Source organism: Lontra canadensis, unplaced genomic scaffold (genome assembly GCF_010015895.1).
Source record: "Lontra canadensis isolate GAN:19392208 unplaced genomic scaffold, GSC_riverotter_1.0 scaffold130, whole genome shotgun sequence".
Classification (NCBI taxonomy): Eukaryota; Metazoa; Chordata; class Mammalia; order Carnivora; family Mustelidae; genus Lontra; species Lontra canadensis.
The window spans coordinates 1,756,289-1,763,479 of record NW_022631124.1 but is presented as its reverse complement, the minus strand read 5'-3'; positions in this window follow the sequence as shown (position 1 = coordinate 1,763,479).

Below are 7,191 nucleotides of genomic sequence, written 5' to 3'. Positions count from 1 at the left end.
AATTTAATTTTTAATTTGTTGAGGAACCTCCAAACTGTTGTCCATAGTGGCTGCACTAGTTTACTTTCCCACCAACAGTGCAAAAGTATTCCCTTTTCTCTACAGCCTGGCCAACATTTGTTACCTTTTGTCTTTTTGGTGATGGCCATTCTAACAGGTCTGAGATGATATCTCATTGTGGTTTTAACTGGCATTTCCCTTGTGATTAGTGATGTTAAACATCTCTTCCTGTGTCTGTTGCCTATCTGTATATCTTCTTTGGAAAAATGTCTATTCAGGTTCTTTGTTCACTTTTAAAATTAAATTATTATTATTATTATTTTGCTATTGAGTTGTATGAGTTTTTCAATATTTTATGTATTAATCCTAATCAGATAATATGATCTGTACATATTTTTCCCATTCTGTAGATTGCCTTATCATTTTGTTGAGCATTTCTCTTGCTGGGAGGAAGCTTTTTAGACTGATGTAGTCTTACTTGTTTATTTTATTTTATTTTATTTTTTATTTTGTTGATTGTGCTTTAGATGTCATATCCAAAAATTCATTTCCAAGACCACATCAGGGAGCCTTTATTAATGTGTTTCTTTTAGGAATTTTATGGTTTCAGGGTCTTTGTTTAAATATCTGATCCATTTTGACTTAATTTTTGTGTATAATGTAAAATAGAAGTCTAGTTTCATAGCTTTACATATGATATCCACTTTTCCCAGCACCATTTATTAAAGAGAGTATCTATTCTGCATTGAGTATTCTTGGGGCATTTGTCAGATATTAGTTGACTGAATATGCATGGGTCTGTTTTTGAGATCTCAGTTCTGTTCTATGTGTCTGTTTTTATGCCAGTACCATACTGTTCTGTTTACTATAGCTTTATAATATAGCTAGAAAACACTCATTTTTAAAATGGGGTCATTTGGTTTTTTTGTTGTTGACCCAAAGGAGTTCTTTATACATTCCAAATATTTTTTTTGCAAATATTTTCTCCCATTTTTACATGTTTCCTTTTTCACTCTGTTCATTGTGTTTTTTGATGCAAAGAAGTTTTAAAGTTTGGTGTAGTCCCAGTTGATTATTTTTGCTTTTGTTGCCTGTGATTTTGGGTCCAAATCTATGAATTCATTGTGAAGTCCAATGCCATGAAGATTTTCCCCTATGTTTTCTTCTTATAAAACCTATGTTTTGGGTCATACATTTAAATCTTTCATCCACTGAGTTAATTTTTGTTTATTAAGTAAAATAAGAATCTAACTTCACTCTTTACCACATATATACCATTTTTCCAGCACCATTTGTTGAAGAGACTATCTTTTCCCCATTAGGTAGTCTTGGCTTTCTTGTCTAAGAGCACTTCACTATATGTACAAGGGTTTATTTCTGAACTCTGTAGTCTATTCCATTGATCTATAGGTCTATTTTTATGCCAGAACCATACTATTTTGATTACCAGGACCTTTAACTTTGTTCTTCCTTTTCAAAATTGTTTTGATTATTTGGAATCTCTTAGAATTCCATATGAATTTTAGGATTTTTTTTTAATTTCTACAAAAATACCATTGAGATTTTAATAAGGATTACACTGAATCTGTAGACCATTTCAGGTAGTATTGACATCTTAACAATATTAATTCTTCATATATATATGAAGAATTAATATTGAAAACTACAATGTACAAGTCTTACACCTCCTGGTGATTTTTATTGTTAGATATTTTATTCTTTTTGATGCCACTGTAAATGGGATTGTGTTCTTAATTTCCTTTTCAGGAATTTAACTGTTAGTGTATAGAAATAAAAATAACTTTTGCATTTTTTTACCCTGTAATTCCACTGAATACATTCATTATTTTTTTTAAGATTTAATTTATTATTTGACAGAGAGCTAGAGAGCACAAGAAAGCAGAGTGGCAGGCAGAGGAAGAGAGAGAAACTGGCTCTCTGCTGAACAGGGAGCCTAATGCGGAGCTTGAGCCCAGGACCCTGGAATCATGACCTGATCTGAAGGCAGCCACTCAACCAACTGAACCACCCAGCACCCCTTATTCATTAATTTTTATAGCTTTTTCTGTGGAATCTTCAGGGTTTTCTAAATATAAAATCATGTTGTCTACAAACAGATATAATTTTACCATGTCCTTTATGATTTGGATATTTCTTTTTCTTGCCTGGTAGCTTTGGCTAGGACTTCCAATACTGTGCTGAATAGAAGTGGTGACAGTGACATCCTTCATTTGTCACTACCTTAAAGGAAGTACTTCTAGTCCTTCACTGTTGAGTCTGATGTTACCTCTGGGTTTTTCATGTAGGGCTTTTATTATGTTGAGGTAATTGTCTTTTGTCCCTAGTTTCTTGAGTGTTTTTATCATGAAAGAGTGTTGAATTATATCATATGCTTTTTCTGCATTTATTGAAATAATCATATGGTTTGTCCTTCATTCTGTTAATGTATTATACTTCATTCACTGATCTTCATATGTTGAATCATCTCCACATTGCAGAAATAAATCCTTCTTGGTTATGGTGAATAATTTTTTTAACATGCTATTGAATTTGTCTTCTTAGTCTGTGGTATCAGTTGCAAACCCTCCCTTTTTTATGATTTTAGTTATTTGAGCCCTTTTTTCTTAATCTAAGATTTTGTCAATTTTGTTGATCTTTTCAAAGATTTTTTTGATTTTTTTTATTGTTTTCTATTCTCTTTTGTTTTTCTCTGCCATAATCTTTATTGGTTCCTTCCTTTTAGCTTTAAGTTTAGTTTGTTCTTTTGTGTAGTTCTTTGAAATGTAAGTTATATTATTGGTTTGAAATCTTTTTTTCTTTTTTCATGTAAGTATTTATCATTATAAAATTCCTTCCTAGTACTCCTTTCACGGCATCTCATAAGTTTTGTTATGTTATGGTTTTGTTTTCAATTGTCACAAGGGAACTTCTAATTTTCTTTGTGTTTCTTCTATGAGTCTTTGGTTGTGTATGAATGTATAGTTTAATTTCTGTGTATTTGTGGATTTCCCAGTTTTCCTTCGGCTACTGATTCCTACTTTCATTCCAGTATGATCAGGAAGATATTAATTTCAATCTTTTTACGTAGGTAAGACTTATGTTGTGGTCTCATATGTCTGTCTTGGAGATATGCTTCATATGTGCTTAAGAATGTTTATTATGCTGATCTTGGAAAGAGTGTTCTGTTAGGTCTAGTTGTTCTGTAGAGTTGTTCAAATATTCTATTTCCTCATCGATCTTGTGCCTAATTTTTCTATTCATTATTGAGAGGTGGTATTAACATCTCTGTTATTATGCTGCTATTTCTCAATCAATTCTATCAATGTTTGACTAATATATTTAGAATTTCAGATGCTTGGTACATAAATATTCCACTAACTGGACTTGTGTTTCTAGGCATAAAATAGCAGGTTTTCATTAACTCAACCAGCCATAAAAAGAAAAACAAGATTAATTAGACAAAAAAGAAGAAAGAGACAGAAAAAGAAAAGTAACCTGAACAGCACAAAGAATTTACATAATGGAGACTGAAAAGACAAGGATTTGAGCTGTTTTTCTTTCCAGAGTATTTGTCAATTCTGAAAGGAATCCTTAAAAGACTGAGCAGTTGAGCAGAATTTCCAATTAAAGGGGTAAAAGTGGAATCAGGAAATGCCAAACAGGAAGTACCATTTTGATATCCCAGACTTACAGCTGAAACAATGAAAGGCTATGTTTAGGAGTAAAAGTGAACCAGAAATAAATTTTCTCTGTGTCAGAACCCGTCTCATTCATCTCAGGTACTAATTAGATTAAGATACTTTAGGATTTCTAGATTTACAGCCTAAAAGTCATTGGGAGCAAAAGTAAAAACTTTCTTAAAGAAATAAGATTATTCAAAATCTCAGTTTGTCTCTAGAACTTTTATACACAAGGTTTGGCATTCAATAACAAATAACAAGACTTAGAAATAACAAGAAAACAAAACAACAGAAGTTAAGAGAAAAAGCAGACAAAAAAAGAGATTTATAAAAATTTAGATAAGGTTTTTCAGAACAGAGAATAAAATAAGTATAGTGAATATGTTCAAGCAATTAAGAAATAAGAATATTTGGGTGGGTAATTGAAACTATAAAAAAAACAAAATTCTAGAACTAAAGAAACAATTAAAACTCTTATATATAGAACCAGAAGAGACCCTGAATTGCCAAGGAAATGTTGAAAAAGAAAAACAAAACTGGGGGCATCACGTTGCCTGATTTCAAGCTTTAGTACAAAGATGTGATCACCAACGCAGCATGGTACTGGCATAAAAACAGACACAGACCAGAGGAACAGAGCAAGAGCCCAGATATGGACCCTCAACTCTACGGTCAACTAATCTTTGACAAAGCAGGAAAAAATGTCCAATGGAAAAAAGACAGTCTTTTCAATAAATGGTGCTGGGAAAACTAGACAGCTATATGTAGAAGAATGAAACTCAACCATTCTCTTACACCATACACAAAGAAACTCAAAATGGATAAAAGACCTCAATGTGAGGCAGGAAACTATCAAAGTCCTAGAGGAGAGCATAGGCAGTAACCTCTTCAACATCGACCACAGCAACTTCTTTCAAGATATGTCTCCAAAGGTAAAGGAAACAAAAGCGAAAGTGAACCTTTGGGACTTCATTAAGATCAAAATCTTCTGCACAGCAAAAGGAACACTCAACAAAACAAAGAGGCAACCCACGGAATGGGAGAAGATATTCGCAAATGACACTACAGACAAAGAGCTGATATTCAAGATCTATAAAGAACTTCTCAAATTCAGCACACACAAAACAGATAATCACGTCAAAAAATGGCAGAAAACATGAACAGACACTTCTCCAAAGAGTACATACAAATGGCTAACAGACACATGAAAAAATGTTCATCATCATTAGCCATTAGGGAAATTCAAATCAAAACCACATTGAGATACCATCTTACATCAGTTAGAATGGCCAAAATCAATAAGACAGGAAACAACATGTGCTGGAGAAGATGTGAAGGAAAGGTAACCCTATTACACTGTTGGTGGGAATGCAATTTGGTGCAGTCACTTTGGAAAACAGTGTGGAGATTCCTTAAGAAATTAAAAATAGAGTTACCCTATGACCCTGCAATTGCACTACTCAGTATTTACCCCAAAGATACTGATATAGTGTAAAGAAGGGCTATCTGTACCCCAATGCTCATAGCAGCAATGGCCACAGTTGCCAAAGAACCAAGATGCCCTTCAGCAGATGAATGGATAAGGAAGATATGGTCCATAAATACAATGGAGTATTATGCTTCCATCAGAAAGGATGAATACCCAACCTTTGTGTCAACATGGACAGGACTGGAAGAGATTATGCTAAGTGAAATAAGTCAAGCAGAGAGAGTCAATTATCGTATAGTTTCACTTACTTGTGGAGCATAAGGAATAACATTGAAGACACTGGGAGATGGAGAAGAGAAGTGAGTTGGGTAAATCAGAAGGAGAGACAAAACATGAGAGACTATGGACTCAGAAACAAACTAGGTTTTTTTAGGGGAGGTGGGTGGGGGGTTGGGTGAGCCTGGTGGTGGGTATTATGGAAGGCAGATATTGCATGGAGCACTGGGTGTGGTGCATAAACAATGAATTTTGGAACACTGAAAATAAATAAAATTAAATAAAATTAAAAAAAAAAACACAAAAAACCTCTTACATGAAGAATTCATTGGATGGGGTTAAAAGCAGTGGAGACATACCTCAAGGCTGGAAGTTCTACAACATCTGTAGTTGGGATTCCAGAAGGAAAGCAAAGAATGAATGGACCGAAGACCTATTTAAAGATTTAATGACTAAGAATTTTCCAAAACTGATAGCACTGTATCTAGAAATGAGTTCAGAATGTTTTACAAACCCCAAGGTAAGATAAATACACACAAGAAAACAATAACAAAACAAAACAAAACAAAAAACTATACCTAGGCATATGCTAGCTACACTGCTAAAAACCATCAGCAAAGAACAAAAATATAAAAGCGTCCAATTAAAAACAGAAGAGAAACAATAAGACTAATATCCAACTTTTCAACAGAAAACCAGGAAAGAAGAAGACAGTAAAATATCTTCAAACTGCTGGGAAAAAAAAGAATAGCAGCAACCTAGAGTGAAAACACCCTTTGAAATTGAAAATGGAAAAAGAACATTTTGTTCAGGAAAACAAAAAAGTCAGATAATTTATCACCAGCAGACCTGCACTAATGGATATATTAATGATGAATTTCAGGCAGAAGGAAAATGTTCCCAGATGGCAACTCAGAGATGCAATAAAAAGTGACAGAAAGGGGAAATATATGTAAAAATATCTGTATGTATACTAGGAAATACAATAATAATAATGTGGCATTTAAATGATAAAAGAATGAAAAGCACAGACATAATAAGTCAGTGGAGAAGAGTAGATGTAATTATGTTTATTAAGGTCCTCCTATTGTTCAAAATGTCACAAAAATGCATGTGGAAATGCTTAGGGTAACAACTAAAATAATAAGCATGTATATAACAAAAAAGACAATAGACCTAGAAGAAAAATACATAGTAATAAAATATGCTTAAATAATCCCAAAGAAGGCAAAGAATGATAGCTGTAGAATATTGAACAGATGGGTAAAGTAAAAATCAGGTAGAAAGATAGAAAGTCTAAAACCAACTATGTGTCATTAGGTTCAATTTAAACAGACTAGACAAAAAGATGAGAAATGTACATTTGCTTGTGCTGTCAGGTAAGATGAAATAGGTCATGGCATTCTAACAGACCCAGTGAGAACAACGGATTCCATTATAAAAATCAAAAAAAAGTTTGAAAGTTGTTTGCACAAAATCTAGAGGAGCACATGTTCCAGAGAAAGAGGAGAAACTTTTAGAGGTGACTTGACGACCTTCAGTTGCCCTTTGGCTGCACTGATTCTGGGCATTTGAACTTGACCTCAGAGAGGAAGATTGGAATTTTCTGGAAGAGTGGAGATTGCCCAGTTCTAGGGAGACCAAGATCCTCCATAGAGAAGGGTCTATGTGAAAAACTTGGTGAGAGTTGAAAACCCTGGAAGGAATGCTGAAATGACAGGGACAGCTGCGGCTTCCTTTATTTTATGGTGCCCTTGGATGGGTAATGAGGGCACGGAAGGACTGTTGAAGTGCTGGTTACATTTT